At 42.3% G+C, this 21,767-nt stretch overlaps 1 protein-coding gene across 1 annotated transcript in view; it reads right to left on the bottom strand.

Annotated features, from left to right (window-relative positions):
* Positions 1-21,767, bottom strand: part of ndst2a (N-deacetylase/N-sulfotransferase (heparan glucosaminyl) 2a) — a 450,479-nt gene that overhangs the window by 391,816 nt on the left and 36,896 nt on the right. Inside the window, exon 3 of the mRNA XM_048616195.1 lies at positions 3,662-3,710. The gene's annotated coding sequence lies outside the window, so the exon portion shown is untranslated. The remainder of the gene's footprint in view (positions 1-3,661; positions 3,711-21,767) is intronic.

Raw genomic sequence — 21,767 nt, 5'->3', positions numbered from 1 at the left:
GGGGGGTGGAGATAGAATGTTACCCAATGCTCCTTCTGAAACCAAAACCACTGGCAGTATCCTGTGTGATGATGCAATGGCTTTAAGAGGTGTGTTTTGTCATGGTTCCTTTCAGATAGCAACTGGGGGACAGGTGATGAACAGTCTTTGAGAAGACAAACAACTTGTAAAGCCATGGGTGTTTTTTTCTAAATGCTGGAACAATAGAAGCAGCTTGAGTGGGTGTGGTCAAGCTCTCACAGATCCAGGATTTTAGTTTAGCTTCAGCAGTTGTTGCTAGGGTCTCAGCAGGGTTGGAAGGCAATGAATCTCTCCTGGCTGCTACACTCTTTCTCTGGGGAGCTGTTGCATGTATCTCTTTCATGCTGATCGGATTGCACGTGAGGCAATCTGTTTTCTGAATTTAAAAACTGAAAGAACTGCGGATGTTGTATATCAGGAGCAAAAACAAAGTCGCTGGAAAAGCTCAGCAGATCTGGCAGCATCTGTGAAGGAGAAAACAAAGTTAACATTTCGGGTCCGGTGACCCTTCCCCAGAACTTCTGAATTTGCCTTTTTGCCAAGGGCGTGTTTATGGGATGTTACTATATTGAACAGTTACTGTTTAGTCGTAACATAATCTATTATTCTGTTAAGTTATCCAATACAGTTCATTTATTCCAGTTTCCTCTTTCTTTGTTTTTTTTTAAACTACAGTGCTTGAATAAATTGTGTTTTGCTTAACTTTTAGAAGTTTGACGAACTGAATTGTATCTGGAACACAGCACTTCACATTTACCTTTGAAATAAGAAAAGATTAGGGTCTAGGCTACCTTCTTAATATATTTTTGACGGGGGTGGTCTGGTCTGGTGCATAACATCTGGTCACTGCTGGAAGTATCCTCGTCAGTGGTAAGCATTGCAGTATTGATTCACTTGAGATTCATGCACAAGTATTGGTCTGCTAGATGGCTCCTTTGTCAAGGTGTCTTGCCTCTGTGGCCAATTTATTTTCAGACTTTAAAACGGAGAACAGAATTTGCGAGGACGAAAGGAAGGGTATCCTTGAACAATTATTCCAAAGCCGAGTAGTCACATCATTCTCTGAATTTGCAACTTACATTGCCTGGCAATCGCAAATCAATCAATTAACAGAAAGCTGAGCTGCTGTGACATTTTTGGTTCTGTTGGCCACTAGGGTTTGTTTTTTCAGACAAAACCTCTTTTCCAAGTCAGTGCTCACAGGGCAGATGGATCGAATACATGACGCAGCTCTGTCACTATGCCAACAGCCTTGCAGTGTGTACACTGAGTGCAGAAATTACAACCTCAGCCAGAATATGTCAGCGAGCATCATCTGCCCAACAGCAGGTCATGGCTTCCTCCTGCAACAGATGGGTTGACAACGGTGATTAAATGTGCCTCTGGAGGTGTAACGAGGTGACCTCCAACTCCAACCATCCAGTTCTCCTCCACGTTCCTGCCTATCACCCGACACATCCAGCCTCATTACTTCCCTCCTTTCCACAGCCAAACGAAAACTCAACTCAACCGTATTTTACGGTCAGCATCAAAACAAGGGAACTCGCTGTGGAGTTCCTAACAAAGTTGCCTACAAAAGTCCAGTAGCATCTGTGAGTTGCCTTGTCTTCTGTGGCAGTTTAAATCTGTAACTATATGAGGAGATGTCTTTGTACATAACAGCAATGATACCAGTAAGGAGGCAGATCACCTAAGGGTGACACGGTGGCTCCGTGGTTAGCATTGCTGCCTCACAGCGCCAGGGACCTGGGTTCAATTCCAGCTGTGGGCAACTGTCTGTGTGGTGTTTGCATGTTCTCCCCATGTCTGTGTGGGTTTCTTCAAGGTGCTCTCAGTCCAAAGATGTGCAGGTTAGGTGGATTGGCCATGCAAAATTGCCCATAGTATCAGGGGATGGATAGGCTAGGTGGGTTAGCCATGGGAAATACAGGGTTATGGGGTGGGTCTGGGTGAGATGCTCTTCAGAGAGAAGGTGCGGACTCAATGGAGCGAATGGCCTGCTTACACACTGTGGAGATTGTATGATTCCAGCCAATCAAAATATTCAAAAATAGCAAACCATGAGGTTTGAAATGTTTAAAAACTTGCAAATTAATTAAAGTTTTCAGATAGTAAAATAACTATATCACCACATTGAGAGAAGCTAAAATAAAGATAAACAGCATTTTAAAATTAAAACTATTTTTGTCATTGGAAATTTAACATTTTGGTTTATTTAACATGCCACAAATGTAAAATGCCTTTTCAGGGCCAGTGAGGGTGACTGCAAGTAATTGTGAATTTAGTGATCCATTTTACAACAGTTACACGTCACTTAACAAGATGCAATGCAATAAGACTAACAGCATTAAAAGGAAATTCTGATTAATTCAATGAATGTAACAGAGATTAAAGCAGCGCATCCTGTGAAGAAACCTGCAAACAATACTGCATCTTCTGCATTTCCACAGTATTTCATAGGCCGTTGGAGTAGACACGTTTCAGGGAGTTACAACAGTGAATACTGAAAGTTTCGCTGCCATTGCCATAGCAACATTAAACAACTGACCTACTGTTACGTCTGACTTACTCCCAATTTGTTTACTGATCTAAAAACCCCCAAATATTTCTTTTGCCCGTTGCATAAATTTCATTCTCACAAATATCTTCCTTTAAAAACACAAATTCTAATGGCCCCGTGATGGGGTGGGGGGTGGTTTGCCTGCAGCCGTGACCCCAAGATTAAACATTAATTCCTGACAATGCTTGGGCACTCTATACAATTGGCAACTCAAAACAACAAATTAATGATCACTTATAATGCATCAACTGCTGAATGTATTCTAATAACGAATAAACCCCTTCAGTTGTGGCTTTTCTATTCATTGATTCATAATTTGTCCCTTATTGATATCCTATTGCACTATCAAAATTCAACTGAACACAGCATTTAATACATGTAGAAATTAAACCCATAGCTGCTGTCATGTTTTCCAGATCCACCACTGCTGTATCCCCTTTGGGTAATCTGCTGCCTCCACGTCTCCTTGCTCTGTCCTGAGCCTGCGGTCTGTCTACTTATCAAACAAACAAAGAACTGCAGATGCTGGAAATCTGAAACTATAGCGGACGACGCTGGAGAAACTCAGCAGGTCTGTGGAGAAGAAACAGAATCAGAGTCAGTGTTTCAAGTTCAGTGACTCTTCTTTCAGAAGGGTCTTTCAGAACAGAACCCTGCTGAAGAAAGGTCACTGGACTCGAAACTTAACTCTGCTTGCTCTCCATAGACGTTGCTAAACCTGTTGCGTTCCTCCAGCTATTTCAGTTTTTTTTCCTGTCTATTTATCTGTGGCAGAGCATAGACCGCCGGTGAGACTAAACAGAAGAGATACATGCCTTAAAATGACGAGGTAGCATATCAGACCATAGCGACGGAAACAGTTTAACTCACTCGGAAAGCTAAGGACTCTCAGGAGCCTTACAGAATATGTCTGCTTCTCCTCAGTTCTCACACAGGAGCCAAATGCCTCCAGCCAATGGACCATGTGCCATCAGATTGGATGGAGCTTAAAGCCACATCACTATTAACCCCTCCGAACCATACTAACAAGAGAGTGTAGTGTTTCTTGCGATGTAAACATAAATAAGGCGTATTACTTACAGAAAACAGTGCTTCCTGCTCACTCTTCCTCCTTTATCTTGAAGATTTCCTGAAAGACAAGAAAAGACAAATCTTTGAATACAGAATTGAGAATGGATCTTTTTTTTTAAATTCTCTTTGTGTTTGCCTCAGAAATGAATTCAGTCTCCACAATACCATACCCCTTAGAAAAATAGACCTGTTTGGCACAATTCTCTAAAGAGATAGTGTTGAATATCGAGCCCGCTGCGTGGTAGCCTTCCTGTCAAGTGAGCTGGAATTTATTTTCCCCCAGCACATTCCAAGCCCACCAACATGACCTTCAACCAGAACATGCGTTAGCCCAAGGCTGGGCAGTTCCTTTACGTCCACACCATACAATTAGCAACATGATGCCCATCAGCAAGGGTTAACAGTAACTGAGTTCTGAGGAAGGGTCACCTTTGGTTTTTCCTTCACAGATGCTGCCAGATCTGCTGAGCTTTTCCAGTAACTTTGTCTTTGTAACAGTAATTGTGTTTCATTCTTAATTCATTCACGGGATGTGGGCCTCGCTGGCTGGGACAGCAATTATTGTTTATCTCTAATTACTCCTGAGAAGGTGGTGGTGTTCTGTCTTCTTAAATAGCTATAGTCCCTTAGGTTTTTCTTCCTGTCTATTTATCTGTGGTAGACCATAGAACTCCGGTGAGACTAAACAGAAGAGACACATGCCTTAAAATGACAATGTTAACTGGAGAGGAAGTTTCCATTTTAGTCCCAGCAACGCTGGGGAGGTGGGGTCTGGGTGGGATGCTCTTCAGAGGGCTGGTGTGGACTCGATGGGCCAAATAGCCTATTTCCACACAGTAGGGATCCTATGATTCCAAGACAGAGTATAGACACAAAGGGTCTCTATTTTTGTTCTAGGAAACCACTCTATGACTCTACACTACAAATCTCAAGGTACAATAGTAAAAATTCATGTCGCTATGGTATTCTTTTCAAAAGCTGCCTCATGAGTAGCCTGCTGATTTTATTATAAAACTGCACAGAAATATTATTATAAAATTATTAAACAGCTTTTGTTTTATGCACTACTTCTAAAATCAGAAAAACCCACTTGTGTGCTTCTGAAATAGAATACACTTCAATTTTCAATGAAATGGGGTGAATAACAGTTCACATTTCATTGAATATTTACGTTGCGCTGAAAATGAATTATATCCCCCAAAAGATGACTCTTTCTCAAAAGCAGTCCCCAAAAAACAGAGTTATCAGATAGATAGGTACAATATTGTTTCTTGCCTTTGTTTGTAGGGCTGGTCCTGTTCAGTTTTTGGCCAATGGTAACCCTAAGGATGTTGACAGAGAGGAATGCATCATTGAATGTCAAAGGGTGATGGTTAGATTTTAGCTTGTTGGGGCTTGCTGGGCACTTCTACAGCATGAACATCAGTTGCCAAACGTCAGCATAGGCCCAAACGTAGTCCAGGTCTTGCTGCACAGGAACATGAAGCTCTTCAGTACCTGAGGAGTCACAAGTGGCACTGAACATTGTGCAATCATCGAGAAATATTCACACTTGACTTTATGGTTCATCAATGAAGCAGTTAGAGATGGTTGGGCCTAGGTCACTACCCTGAGGAATACCTGCAGAGATGTCCTGGAGCTGAGGTGACTGACCTCCAGCAACCACAGCGTTCTTCTGTGCATAGGCATCACACAGGGCAAACACGGCCACAACAGAACCAATGGCCTGCTTCTGGGATATCAACGTACGTGAATCCAGCGGATAAAGTTAAATAAAGGTTACCTAAACTATTCATTGTGAAGAACTAGTAAAGCACAGCAGATGGCTGAACCTTAGCCATTTAGGCCTCTGCATAAACCAAACCCATCAACATGAAAACATGAGTGTAAACCATCTGTGAGGAGCCGTGCTGACACATGCAAAGCTAACAGCTCATATTATAAATTACTTTCTAAACGATGTGCTGAAATACACCCTGGTTGCGAATAAAATCTTTGCACAGAAGGCCACTCAGGCCAAACTGCCTCAGCTGGGCTTTTTTTTTTGAGATTCTACACAAAACGTTCCACTTCTGCGTTCTTTCGCCAATGATCCAAAAGTTTCTCCCCGACACAGAATGTATGCAATAATGAATCCGCTTTCACCACCTCTTTCTGTCAATGAGTTCAAGATCATGTATTGATGTCTTGCCATGACCCATTAATTCCCATCGAGGGACAGACTAAGTAGAAGGAATTGAATGTTTTGAAGTCGATAGATTTTTTTTAGAAGAAACAGCAAGCTGCATCCTTTGAGTTGCTTTGTCCATTTGGTGTAGGTACTGGTGTAGGTAACAGCAAGGGAGGAAGTAGTAGGATTTTGGCCCAGTAAAACTGAAGTCAAAGCAGCTCGGAATGGAACTTGTGGGAGGGGTGTTCCAATACACCTGCTGCCCTTCTCCTTCTAGTTAGCAGTGGTCGTGGGTTTGGGAAGGTACTGTCTGGTGAATTCCTGCAGTGTATCTTGCAGATGCTACACACAAAAAGGCACATCTGGTTATCGGAGTGGAGGGGAACGTAGAATTCAAAATATAAACAGATCAGCCTTTGTCTTACCCAATGGTGGAAGAACTTCAGGGTCAAATGGGCTGCTTCTGCTCCTAATTTTATATGTTTGTATTCTTAAACACAGTACAGCAGCAATGCAGAATGTACAGTACAATTCACAATGGAGTGAAGTAAATTGCTGAGCCTAAGAAAGCAGAAGTTCACCCAGTTGAAATATTTGAGAGCAATAAAGCTAATGAGCGACACAGGAATATAAATATCAGTCCTTTTCCAGCAAACACTTGATACACACACTGCAACAAAGACTAGTATTTGCACAATGTTCGCAGTACAGCTCCCAAATTGTTCCACATACAGTGTATTGTAGTAACCTTCATTTAACCAGCACTGTCTACTTCGCTCAGCTGGCTGGCAACACTTTGAAGCAAACACAGACATTGGCAGAGAAAGATGGATTGCAAAGCCCCACAGAACTCTTCTGTTGCAGACAATACAAATCACAGCAAAGGCAAAACAGAACTTCGAATGTGAAGACTGAATGTAGTGTGAATGGACCCAATGAGCTGCAACTAACCTTAACATTGATGGTTCAAGTTATATAAAAAAAATACAGCTACAATTGACTTCATACAACAATTGCAATACAGGAGTGGACCATTCAGTTGCTTACACCCTTCCCAGAGCCTTGCAAGAACAACTCAATTCACCCCACTCTCCTGTCTTGTCTTTCCCTGCAGCACTGCATATTTTTCTTTTCAGATAATGACCCAATTCCCTCTTAAACGCCTCAATTGCACCTGTCTCCAGCACAAACTCTCGGGTATTGCAGCCCTAACCACCTACTGCATGATCAGTTTGCTTCCCCCGTTGTCTCTGGTTTTGTTGCCAATTGCTTTAAATCAGTCACCCTTGGCTCTTAAACCTTTCCACAATGCTGCAGATTTGGTTTTAACAATAAAGCAGAAGTTTAGTAAACAAAAGAAACAAAAAAGTACAATAAACCAAACCCAGCTAGTTAAACGTATCAGAGCTTGAAAGGTTGCACAATACGTGGCAAAACAAGTTCCCATCTATTCCCAACGACTGAAAACCCAGGGAATTTTTCCTCCCTATGCACTCTGTTGGTTTGCTTGAAACTATGAAGAAGCAATTAAGTTATGGGAGTTGTGAAGTCTTTTTTTCTGAAACAACTGAGAGTTTAATCTGCAGAGTTTGAACCAAATACTCCTGGTCTGGAGGGTTCACAAACTTCACTCTTTCACGGAGGTAACTTACTTCTTCAAATATTCCAAACAATCTCCTTTTCTAAGAAACACTGTAGTTGCATCTGGTTTCAGTCAGGTCTCCTTTGAACTGAACTCAAAAGCTTTTAAACTTTTTTTTTTAAAAAACATGCATACCCTAGATTTTTCTGAAGCTAACAGCTCAATGTCTTCCCTCTAATGTTGAAAACCTGACAGTATAAACAAACTTCCATTAACACTCCAGGAGGCCTTGCCATCATCAATTGTCTGACACATACTGGTTCTGTAAAGACAGACCTATTAATTTTTAAACTTCACAAAAATAGACCAACACTCACTAGTTTAAAATGCAAACTTCTTAAAAATATTACCATACAAATCACATACCATTCATTACACTTCAATTTCACTGCAGGCTGAATAAAAGGTAAATTCTCATTTATTGGCAATCTCACGACTACCATTAAATTCAAGCTTCATATAATTCAGACAAAGTAAAGCGTGATGATATCTGAATAGCAAATGAGAATCTCCCTTGGAGAATCAAACATCTTCTTTTCAAAACTGGACCTGAATTCAGTCTGTGAAGGTCTGTGAAACAGAACAATTTTGTATTTCACTCATCATGTCACCAAGCTCTTTTCCCATACATCTTCCCACAATACTAATCTTGATGCTGAACAGGATCCCCATTTGGTACTATTGTATGGTGGTGTCAGGTGTGGCACAACTTAAGTAAAATGTCTGAATTTAATAATGGCATTAACAATGCAGAGTGGGTGTAAAATTGACAAAGGAATATTCTACATAGCTGAGTGTGAGGTGATATATTTCAGTAGACAGAACAAACAGGCCACAGACCGCATATAATAAGTAACTAGATGGAATCACCCCCCCGACTCCCCAAAACCTGTTCACCATCTACAAGGCACAGGTCAGGAGTGTGATGGAATAATCCCCACTTGCCTGGACGAGTGCAGCCCCAACAACACTCAAGAAGCTTGACACCATCCAGGGCAACGCAGCCCGCTTGATTGGCACCACATCCACAAGCATCCACTCCCTCCACCCCCGACGCTCAGTAGCAGCACTGTGCACTATCTACAAGATGCACTATCTACAAGATCCTAAACAGCACCTTTCAAACCCATGACAATCTAAATGGATGTACAGTAACATGACTCCCTGCAAGTTTGCTTTCAATCCACACACCATCCTGACTCAGAAATATATTGCCATTCCTTCAGTGTTGCTGGGTCAAAATCCTGGAACTCCCTCCCTAATGGCTGTATGGATGTTCCTACACCAAGCGGATTGCAGTGAATCAAGAAAGCAGCTCACCACTACCTCCTCAAGGGTAATTAGGGATGGGCATTAAATGCTGGCCCAGCTGTGACACCCACACCTTCTGAATGATTAATGAAGAGAATATGATGAGAATGTAGAATTTACTACCACACAGAGGATGTCAATGGTGAATAACATAGCTTCTCTTTTTAAATGCTGCTAAGCAAACGTCAGGGAGAAAAGAATTGAAGACAAACTTAGATGAAGAGAGATGGGTGAAAACTGGTGTGACATAAATGTCAGCATGAACCAATGGTCTAAATAGCCCATTGCTCCACTGTACACTATGTATCTTAATCGAATGCCAATTTGCACAGATTTATGGACTGCTCTAGGTTTACACTTGCATCCAATTAGTAAGCACACAGTGCTCAAATTCCATGAGCAACGTCAGAAAGAAAGGATTGCTTTCTGTCAGTGTGGGACAAAAATCAAACCAGGGGCACTGGGGGCTTGTATACACCGATGTTGCACTCTGGAATTGGCTCCTGGTTAATTTTCAAAGCAGGTTTGTGTCTTTGATGCTGAGAAGCAGGATTCTATCCCACACTGGGGCTTTATATGCACATGCTGGCTTCATCTGCTGATGCCTTTTGCTCAGCCACGGCATACAGAATGCCTTCCCCTTTCAGCATCAGAAGCTGTGTGCAAATAAGCTGCTTGAAAAGATCAGCTCGTTACTGAATGTAGGCTAACATCTCAGCATCCAAATCTCTTACTGTGCTAGGGAATAACTGCTCAGGAAGACCTGTGTAAGTAGCCTCGCCTCTGAGCTGCAACCAAAGGACCTCTCTAATATAGGAGAGTAGTTCGTTCGCTGCACCTTCTTTGTAGCTGTAACACTATATTCTGCATTCTGTTTTATTACCCTGATGTACTTATCTAAGGTACAATACTTTTCACTCCATCCCAGTACATGTGACATTAATAAATCAAATCAAATCTAGGCTACTGAACTCTTTCTATAAGAATCTATGTTACAAGGTCTTAATTCCTGAATGGTGCTTCATTAACTCATGCGTCCTCCTATCATGCACTTATAAGACCCGAAGACACACCAGTTTCATGAAAACTGATTATTGCACTAGGCTTATTCGATGTGGATATGGTGACATTTCCATTGGTCAAGAAGGACAAATGCTGTTGCAAAGCAATGGGTATTCAGGAGCAATCCACAACTTATTTTGGTTAAATGCCAAAATAACAACATGTATTTAAGCAACTAAATTTTGATTGCGCACACACAGAATCTGTAAAACACATTTAATCGACCTAAGAAAAGCAGATTGTTTCTATGTTTTATGATGCATGCTGTGTGATTCATATTTATGTTAACGCCATTTTTATTTTTGAGCTCATCTTTTTTAAACTTCAATTAGAGGCATGTAAGTTTTCTGAATGTCTGAAGAGGTTTAATGATCAAATTGTAAAGATTCCTGCAGCTAAGGTGGCTTATTTTAAAACACAGTGTAAGTGAATAAATTCCTGAGAGCAATGAGTTTTTGTTTCAGTTAAGAGAATTTTACATGTGATCAAGGTAAGTTGTTGTGTATCAGCCTTCAGTTTGGAAGGTCAGGGAATTTTTTTTTCTTTTGATTGGGATAAACATCCACAACTTGGGAAATAAAGGGATTTTTAGTTTTCATTTGGACAGTTCTGTTGGATTCTAAGCTGAAGTCAAGTCTAAAGCAGTTGCTCCTCAGAAAGGGAGAATATTGTTTAGAGTTGTTTAAAAATAGGTTGCCTTAGAGTAAATAGTTTAATGAAATTCCATACAAGTCATATCCCAGTAAAAGATTCAGACCAGACTTGTTTCAATGAAATCCTGAAGAGATTATTTAAAGCTGAGAAAGTTTAAGCTCAGTTGTATGAAGCCTCCAGGAAGAGGCAATCAGATTCAAAAGAGTGGGAGTTGAAGCCACAGTTAATTTAAAACCAAAAAGCATGATGCAGAAGGAAATTTTCCCAGAAGAGGATATTTTGTGGACTAATGGAATTTTTAAAAATCATGTGCTTTGAAATCTTTTAAGTGTGAATTAGATATGCATAATATTCTTCGGCTGAATTATTAAAACCAAATCTGCAACACTGCCTGTTTATGTTCCAGTGAAAGGCCACCTCGTTGAAACAAAAAAAATTAATCTAACAAGCTGTTTTTCAGTCTAGGATTTGACTTCTTTGGAAATATTGTCCACAGCATCTAAATAGTTTGATAGTTAAATTTGGATGGATATCTCAAACTTGTTAACAGAAAAGGTCATTTATTTTGACCCAAAATCAGTTATTTTGTGAAGGCTCACATAACACTCAGTGTTATGTTCTTCTGTTCCCTGTTGCTAAGTCGATGTATGCACCAGGTATTAAAGGGCTTGCTGGGAACCTCCATGAGGGGGAACGGACAAGTGTGATTTTGACACTTGGTCTTGCATCGAATCCCATGCACCCACCACATATACTTGCTGGCCAACACTGGCTCCCAGTCTGGCATGGAGTCACGATTAAACTTTACATCCAGATCTTTCATTCCTGAACCTTTCCCTGTTGCCACATACCCATTGGCCTGGTATCTCTCAAAAACCTCAAACTTTCTTTCAACCGTGGTCTCCAGTAGCCACATTTTAACTGCTCTATTAATGGTGGCTAATGCATTCAGCTAATGAGGCACAAGGCCCTACAACTTTTTCCGTAAACCACCTGGGCCTTTCTATCTCTTTCCTGCTCCATCCAGCCTGTCTTTGGACACCAATGTTAATATTTCAATCTGGCTCAGTGATTGGCCAGGCTCCCATGTTGCACCTTGAGACACTACTATGATAAAGACATGTTACTGATTAGAAATAGATACAAGAGCCACCATCACTCTTTGCTACATCCAAGTTTCAGGCATTGCAAATCCATTCATAGCAATACTAACAGACCCATCTTGTTTACTGAAACATCGAAAATACCCTTCGAGCATGTTCCAACATTCAATATGATCAAGGCTAATCATCCAATTGTTCCTGCTTTCTCCCATTGTCCTTTGATTGCTTTAGCCCTAAGAGCTATATGTGTCTCTTTCTTGAAAACATTCACTGTTTTGGTTTTCTTTGGCAAACCAAAGAAATTTGGGTGACAAAATTTCTGCTCATCTCAATCCAAAATGATTAACCCCACTTCCTTAGACAGTGACCCTGAGTTCTGGATTCCCCAGTCATTAGGAACATCCTTCTTGCGTTAACCCTGTCTAGTCCTGTTAGACTTTTACAGATTTCTCAGTACCTGCCTACGCAGCTGGCATTTTATCAACTCTGACTTCCAGCATCTGCAGTCCTTGCTATCTTCTATACTCCCCCTCTTTATTTTAAATTCCAGTGAACATAGCCCTGACTGATTCAATCTCTCTTCATGTTAGCCCTGCCATCCCAATGTTGGTGCTAATGCTGAGCTGTTTGTCACTATGTTAATGATCATGCTTTGGATTATTGCAGCATTTATTTGTATGTGGAAATTAATTGAATGGTTAGTACATTTTCAGGTTCAACCATTAAACTGGCTCATCTATTTTGGACACTAAATTGTCTGTGAAAGCAAGTGCTATGTATCGGGATAGACGGGCTGTTATTATAAGAGGGAGTTTCAGAAATCTACAGAAGAATTGATGCAAAGACAACAACAGAAACTTGATGTATGCAACACACTGCAGATAATGAGCTTTAACAACATAATGAGACAAAGCGCTTAACAGTCCACCAATGAGCCGAATCACCTGCCTGTCAATCAAGATAAAACTGAAAATTCTGGAAAACTGTACAGTTAACCGTTTCCTAGCAACCTTTCCTCACGGAGTATGTTCAAGAAGCATATTCATGAAATTCAAGATTTTTGGCTAATGAGGGAAGCATTGGTCACAGTGGATAGTGGAAATGAACAGTAAAGCAGAGTCGAAGGGCTTAGTGCCCAAACACAAACAAATTCTAAACAAGGCCTCATACCTAACACGCATTGTCTGCCTAAACTGTCACCTCTTCTTCACATTGATAAAACCTTCAGTTCTCTCAGGACAGTGACTTCAAAGGAATCCAGGGATTTACATATGCATATCAATCAATTAAAACCTTCTAACTGATTAAAGATTTAACAGCGTCTTAGGTTTGCTTAATACATCCTCAATGGTCTCACCCTTTGATCTTTTATTTATAAATTCCGTGTCTGATACAACTCTCACTAACACCTGGAGGAGGAATGAGGCTCCAAAAGCTTGTGATCTCAAATAAACCTGTTGGGCTATAACCTGGTGCCGTGTGATTTCTGACCTTGCTCACCCCAGTCCAACACCGGCACTCCACGTCTAGACTACATCCTACGTTCTTGTAATTAATTTTGAACAAAGCTACTAAGTAGTAGTAAAAGGAAAGGTAAAGTCACCATTGTTCTACCAGACCAAAGGGCTGCTCTCACATTGAGAGAGAGATGGCTGGTGGTGGTGTAACCTGAGGGTCACCATGCTTCATGTGAGGGGAAAGGTTGAGAAGGAGAGTCCTTCATCATAACGTCAGAAAGTGTGGGAAATGAACCCACACTGCTGGTGTCACACTGCATCACAAACCAGCCGAGTTAGTTACTAATATAATTAATATGCTCAGTACACAACCCTCCACCAATCTTTCCCCATATTAGGTGATATTTGCATGAGAAGGACTTATCCAATCTGCCCAATTTTCACCCATCCTGTTGATCATTATTGAATTGACAAAGATGCAATTACAGTCTTATCAAGCAGCAACAAAAACAGAAGTTGCTTGTAAAGTTCAGCAGGTCTGGCAGCACCTGTGAAGGAGAAAACAGAGTTAACGTTTTGGGTCCGGTGACCCTTCCTCAGAACTCAAGCAGCAGTTGCTCAGCAATGACCTGCCCACTAACACTCTGACTGGGTTCTGCCAGGCCACTCAGCATGGGGCCTTATTGCAACTTTGGTCTTAACAGAGACAAAAAAGCTCAACTCGAGGTGAGATGACACTGCCTGCCTTTGACATCAAGGCAACATCAGACTGAATAAGGCTTCATGAGCCTCAGGGGAAATCGCAATGGCATTGCACATAGCACAAAGGAAGGTGGACGCTGGAGATCAGCCCTGGAAGATCTCTGTAGGAGTTCCTCAGGCTGGTGTCTTAAGCTCAATCACTTTCAGCTGCTTCAATATAAGGTCAGAGGTAGGGATATTCATTGAGGATTGAACAACGTTCAACATCATTCATGATTCTTCAGATACCAAAGCAGCCCGTGCCCAATTGGCAGCAAACCTGGACTATGCCCAGGCTTGAACTGGTAAATGGCAGGTAATATTCACTCCACACAAATGCCACGCAATGAGGATTTCGCCAAGAGAGAATGCAACTCTCTCCCCATCTTTCAATGACATTACATTGAATACCTCCACTGTCTACATCCTACAGATTGCCAGTGACAAGGAACTGAACTGGACCCAGGCATGTTAACATGGTGTCTACAAGAGCCGGTCAGATGTTGGCAATTCTGAGATGGGTAATTCACCTCCTGACTCCCCAAGCCTGGTCTACAATCTACGAGCCACAAGTTAGGAGTACAATGGAACCCTCCCCAGTTTTCTGGATTGATGTGGCCTCCACAAGTTCAACATAGGTCAGCTGTCTTGATCAACATCCCATCCAACACTTTCTCGCTTTCATTCCCTCCACCAACAATGCCTGAAGGCACCCACAAACTGCACCTGCAGGAACTCGCACAGGGCTCCTTCAACCCCAAATCCTTGTCCTCTGCCGATTAAAAGGACGTGGTAAGCAGATACATGACAACACCACCATTAGCACATTTCCCCACCCTTTCTCACACACACACAGACGTACACGGCCCTGGCTTGGAAATAACTTGCCATTTCTTCAAAGTCACCGTGTCAAAATCCTGGAGTTCCCCATCCTAACAGCACTATGGGTATCCCTGTATCACAAGGAGTGAGGTGGTTCAAGAAGGTAGCTTCACCAGCTCCTTCAGAAAGGAAATTAGAGATAGGTAACAAATGTTGACTTTGCCAGAAATCCTCACACCCCTGAAAAGAGCACCGGTGTGTGAGACCACCATCACTTTCAAGTTTGTCACTTATGAGTGGAGCTGATGAAGGAACGGTGATAACATGTTCGAGTTGTGATGGAGTTGGGTTCAGGTGGTAGAACTCCACAGCAACACACGATTGACTATCACGACACAGAACAGTGGAAGTCATGAAGGCAGCTCACCATCACCTTCAGATAGCCTAGAACCATGCCAGTCATACCCACAATCTCAACAACAAAGGTAGAGTTAAAAGAAAAATTAGTTTCTGTTGCTGTGCCTTTTCTTCAAGGAAGTTCACAAGAGGAATAAGACAACCGATTTGGAGCGCAGAGATAGTAAGAACTGCAGATGCTGGAGTCAGAGATAACACAGTGTGGAGCTGGATGAACACAGCAGGCCAGGCAGCGTCGGAGGAGCAGGAAAGCTGACGTTTCGGGTCGGGACCCTTCTTCAGAAATATCCCCGACCCGAAACACTTTGTTATCTCCACACTTAGTTGTCTCTTATTTGGAGGACCGTTGCTTTATGCTTTGCTTCTTTGACAAGTCAGCTGCACTGCAAAGAGCTGTGATTAATTCTTGGCTTTTTCCAACGTAACACTTTCATTCGTGCAAGGTATGTGTTCAGGAAACCTGAAAACCACGCCTTGTGCAACATTATTGAAGCTAGGTCAACTGAAAAGTTCAGCTCTGAGAGTTGGTAGGGGTTTGTTAGGCAAAAGTATAACAGAATAGTGTTAGGTAAATACAGTCAGATCAGCGATGATCTCAGTGAAAGGGCAAGAATATTCTTGGAGTTAAAAGGCTCATCTCTGTTTCTCATGTTTCATTGTGAAGACCTTGACTGGCAGAAGGACAGCTCTCACTTCTGTTGCATCTCCACAAATCTGGTGTAATCTTTTTGAGTGTTATGTTATTTTGCTTTTTAAACAGCAACAAAGAAGAAATATAGACCAGGGCAAAGCGTGATTACAATCAGAACTGTGGAGATGAGTCAAAATTCACCACAAAAGACAGGACATTGGCAGACGTATGAACACACAAAGCAAATCAGAAGTTACCAAAGCCTCCACAGGAACGTCATTGCACAACAGATAACATGCAGGATCCAAATGTAGCACTTTAATTTCACGACAGTGAATGAAGGTTAGCTGAAAACCATTAGTGAACCAGCCAAGTGAAGGTTAAACGAGAAATTGACATTTTAGGAAATCACCGACCCTGATAATTAAATGGTAATAACTCCAAAAGGAACCTGTCGTTGGCTGAAACTCATTAAGAAAGCCTGATAATGTGGCAGGTTAATATTCGGTCAGGAATCATTTCACGCAATGGAAAGTCATTTTGCAGTTCAGTTTGGATATGGTTTAATTAAGGAGGAGGGATAATCGGCTAGCAGTGATCGCTCAGAAAGCATTCACATTGCATCTACATTTCTGACAGCTGACATAGAAAATAAGAGCAGGAGTAGGCCATTCAGCCCATCAAGCATACGCCACCATTCAATATGATCATGGCTCATCATCCATCCACTCCTGCTTTTCCCCTGTATCCTTCGATCCCTTTAGCCCATGTGCTGCATCCAACTCCTAGAAATCGTACAATGTTTTGGCCTTTACTGTTTGCTATGGTGCTGGCTCACCACTCTCTGATTGAAGAAATTTCTCATCCCAGTTCTAAATGGTTTACCCTGCACTCCTGGTTCTAGCTTGCCTGCCATTGGAAAAATCCATCCTTCACCTATCTTGACTAATCCAGTGAGTAATTTATAGGTTTTGAGGAGCCTCCTGTGTACCTGGATACAAGCATCCCATTGCAGTCACTGCTTCTCACGACAGGAGGGGAGGGCTCAAAGAATGGTAGAATCCCTACAGTGCATAAAAAGGCCATTCGGCCCATCAAGGCACCAACCCTCTGAAGAGAACCCCACCCAGACACATCTCCTTACCTTATCCCTGTAACCCTGCATTTCCCATGGCTAACCCACTAGCCTGCACAACCCTGGACACCAGGGGCAATTTAGCATGGCCGAACCACCTCACCAGCGCATCTTTGGACTGTGGGAGGAAACCAGAGCACCCGGAGGAAAGCCACGGGAGAATGTGCAAACTCCACACAGACAGTCACCCAGGTCCCTGGCGCTGTGAGGCAGCAGTGTTAACCACTGAGCCACTGTGCTGCCCCTTATTTCGCCCGTGAAACAAAGCGGGAGCCAAATGCTCTCTGATCGAAACTGGAGGGAATGTACAGGAGAGCAAGGCGCAAGAGATTTGAGATGCAAAGACTTCACGTTTAACTGGGTCTTTTCCAACTGTATTCAACAGAGCCGACATCAGCCTGGACTCCACTTACATCAAAAGAGGCTTCATTGAGCAAGGGAAGGTACATGGCATGTTCCCCTCTCTGCAACAATATGGGGACCCCATGGAGAATTTGGTCATTTGAGAGCAGGAAGGACAGCAGCAAAACCTCTTCTATTAATTAGCAGAGCTTAGAAGGCCTGACCTTATAATATAGTGAAGTACAAAATCCACCTCGGCAGCTGGGGAATTGAAGCACAATTCACTCATTAAAATGAAGAATGAAAAGCTAGCGTTAACAACAGCAACCGTGATACGATTGTTGTAAAAACACATCTGTTCCAGCATTGCCCTTTAGTGAAGGAAAGCTGCTGTCCTTCCATCGCCTGGCCTACACGCGACTCCTAAACACGCTCTGAAATATTCGAGTGAGACACTCTGTTGACTTCAAAAAGGTGGCTCACCGGGAATTAAAGAGCGAGCAATAAAATTCTGGCTTTGTCAGTATCACCCTCATACCATGAATGAATTAAAAAGACAAATGCACAAGCAGGCAGGAGTTCATTCACAGGGTAATTGATGCAGAGGCAGAGAAGCAGGTCTACGAAGATCAAAACTGGCTTGGGTACTGTGCAGCTTGGAAACCTCTCCACCATTTCTGGCCAGCGAGATGAGTGTGTTCAGAACTCTAAATAGATGCTCCATTTGAACTGAGATTTAAACGAGGAACCAGCTGCTTGTGGGATTGGAAAGAATAATAACAGAGGTTGTTTAAAACATCCTGTTGTCAGCAAAACGTACAGCAAAAAGAAAATAGAAGCAATTAATTCAAGGAACTTAGAAATGTGGAACCGATTTACAGTTTTATATGAGCGCTCTGCATCTCTAAGCAAGACAATTGCTAGCAATCACTTTCCTCCAGTTATGAAAACTTTAACAGTTGTAAGGCATATGGAGCTTTGACAGTAATTCCAGAAACAACCAGCGAGCATTTTTTTTAATATAATGTGATCAATTTACAAGCAAGGTCATAAAAACAGAGAAATGTTGGTGATGATGTGTAAGACAATGCTTTTCCTCTGTAACACATGCAGAACTAAAAACTCAAAGCAAAACAAGCCAACACCAATTTGTAGCAACTTGACTTTTGGGCACACTTACAGCATGCTGTCATGTCAAACTATTCAAATAAACTTGCATTTGTGTGGTGCCTGTCATGCCCACAAATGCCAAAGCACTATGCCACAGCAACAACATTATTTGGACTGTTAGAGAACTGTAATATTCATCCAATGGATCACTTTGAACATTTCATTTGTCCTCACAGTGCTCTCCTGTTCTGTCTTAATTTCATTTACATTTTTCTTCCATTCATACAGTGACATTGCTGGACTGGTTCACATTAATTAGCCAAAAACTGGCGTTGCAAAAATCATGCAAATTCCTTCAATAGATGAAACACAGATCTCTAAAATTCATGGAAAGTGGGAAATACTCTCTGGGTCAACACTTATGTCTCTCCTATAACTGCCCTTGAGAAGGTGGTAGTTAGCTGCCTTCTTGAACTGGGTCACAAGACACATGGCACCAGGCTATAGTCCACTGACAAATGCCAGTGACTCCACCTGTTGACAGCAGAGCTCTGAAAGCTTGTGATTTCAAATAAACCTGTTGGACTATAACCTGGTGTCATGTGACTTCTGACCTTGTCCACCCCAGTCCAACACCGGCACCTCCATTTCTTGAACCGTTGCAGTCATTCGGAGTGGGTGCACGCAGAATGTATTAGGAAGGCAGTTCCCAGCAAATCAGGATGGTGAGCTTGGAGAGGAACTTGTACATCGTGGTGTTCTGCTGCATTTGTTGCTCTTGTCCTGATCTGGAGTGTCAGAGGCTGAGGGGTGACCTTATAAAGTTTTATAAAATCATGAGAGGCATGGATAGGGTGAATAGACAAGGTCTTTTTCCCCAGGGTAGGAGAGTCCAAAACTAGAGCTCATAGGTTTATGGTGAAAGGAGGAAGATTTAAAAGGGACCCAAAGGGGCAACTTTTTCACGCAGAGCATGGTGTGTGTATGGAATGAGCTGCCAAAGGAAGTGGTGGAGGCTGGCACAATTACAACATTTAAAAGGCATCTGGATGGGTACATGAATAGAAAAGGTTTAGAGGGATATGGGTCAAATGCTGGCAAATGGGACTAGATTTATCTAGGATATCTGGTCGGCACAGACGAGTCAGACCGAAGGGTCTGTTTCCATGTTGCAAATCTCTATGAGATGTGACATTGGTAAGTTGTTATAATGCATCTTTTAAGTGGGTGATACTGCGCTACTGTCACTCTTTGCGGATGCAGTGAACGCTGAAGGTGTGCAAAGCTTACAGCTTGCTTTGTCATGGAGAGCGTCAAGCTTCTTAGGTGTTGTTGGAGCTGGACTCAAAGACAAGTGGGGAGTATTCCAATACACTCCTGACTTGTGCTTATCAGGGCCCAAAGCCTTTGCAGTATCCACTATCTTTGCCGCTTTATTGATATCAGACGCAGTGCATCAAACTGGATGAAGACTGTGACGAGAACCTCAGGAGGAGATTATGATGGATCATCAGCCTGATACATCTGGCTGAAGTTGGTTGCAAATGCTTCAGTCTTGTCTCTTGCAGCGATGTGCTGTGCTCCCCCATTATTGTACATAATTTCTTCTCATTTTTCCACCCTTAATTTCCCTTCTCTCATCAACAAAAAGCACTTGCTTTGCACTATGGAGCTTTGCAAAATGATCTGCACCACAGCAATTTGATACCATGCATTTGAATGTTTCTTTGCTTTATTAGCGTTTAAACTAAATGAAGCTCATATTAGAAATAAATCTAAAAAAATGAGCACTTAAACGCTTAACACTTTACACTCAGTAATGCTTATACCACAAGGAACAGTTGAGATGAATGACACTGATCGAGTTGAGGAGAAGCCAGGTAGATGTGTGAGGAAGTAAAGGATGATAGGTTGTGCTGATGGGTGGGTGTAGAAGGTGAGGAGGATCACATGAGACAAAGATAAGCACAAATCAGTACGTAACAAGGACATTTGAAATGCAGTAACAAGACAATGTAATTTATTTGGGACACTGAAAATATTAGTTGCGCAACCAAAATTCATGCATTTTCAATGATGCAATACAAAATCTTCATTTGGACACTGAAGTTCACAAGCTCGTACAAGACATCACCAACGCAAATGTAGAAGTGCAAGAAATGATCTAGTTTTACTTCAACAATCACTGATAAGTCCAGTCATTTTCCCCAAAATCAGAAGCTTTCTACCACCGTTCACAGACACTAAGCAAACAACCCAAGTACAGGACTGGGAACAGTGTCTTTGCTTGTTAAACAATTGTCAACATTCTAGCAAAGACTATTTAAAGCTCTTAGTTACATTCCACATTCTTACAATGGAAATCAAGCATCCAACAACCAAATAAATGGCCATTGACACTATACTGTCCATCATTCCAGTTTAACATTTGCCTCCAGGCTAGAAGTTATATTTATGCACTCCAAGTGCTCTAGATATGCTTCCTGTGAGGATTAAAACTCATTACAATATGTTCACTAATACTCTCAGGACTCCATCCTTGCAATAATAATGATGATCCTACTAACTAATATCTTACAATGGTATAAAATGTTAATTTGATGAGAGTTTGTTAAAATAAGAAATCAGTATAACATGGGGCAGTCTGCAATTTTTCACCTATACTACATTTTGATTTCGTTTATATCCCAGTTTTTTGATGCCACAATCCTGCAGCGCACTAATCAAACTTGTGCCATCTCACAGTTATCAACACTCAGCTTCCTTCACTTTACTTTTCCCTTTCTCGTGGCCATATTCTCGGAGATAGAATATGGTCTTTTCAAGCTCACAGCTCAGCTGACAGTACAGTGTGGTACCAGGGAAGTATCAAGTTAGCACAGACACCATTTGCTTGACAAGATCTTACGACTCATATCCTTCCATCTGTTCCAACTCTTCAGATGGAAACTATTCAAGGAAGGTATCCAGGCCGCAAGCCTGCCCTTCGGGTGATGTGAAGTCGTTCTGGGGCAACTGAGTCAGACCTCATGTTAAAACAAAACGGGACTAGCCCCACCTCACTGACCAATCCCCGCCACTACCCATCTACACCCACCTTTACAAGCTTCGTCCCCGTCTCCTTGACCTGCCCACCTATCCGCTCCCCCCACCTCACTGACCAATACCCACCACTACCCACCTACACCCACCTTTACAAGCTTCATCCCCGTCTCCTTGACCTGCCCACCTATCCGCTCCTCCCACCTCACTGACCAATCCCCACCACTACCCACCTACACCCACCTTTACAAGCTTCATCCCCGTCTCCTTGACCTGCCCACCTATCCGCTCCTCCAACCTCACTGACCAATCCCCACCCCTGTATACCTACACTCACCTTTACTAGCTTCATCCCCGCCTCCTTGACCTGTCCGTCTTCTCTCCCACCCTATCCGCTCCACTATCCACCTGCTATCACTGCGCCCCCCCATTTATTTCAGAGCCCCCTTCCCCTCCCCCATTTCTGAAGAAGGGTC

The sequence above is a fragment of the Rhincodon typus genome, chromosome 34, assembly GCF_021869965.1.
Source record: "Rhincodon typus isolate 14 chromosome 34, sRhiTyp1.1, whole genome shotgun sequence".
NCBI lineage: Eukaryota > Metazoa > Chordata > Chondrichthyes > Orectolobiformes > Rhincodontidae > Rhincodon > Rhincodon typus.
Note: the sequence above shows the minus strand (reverse complement) of the source record. Positions and strands in the feature narration are given on the sequence as shown.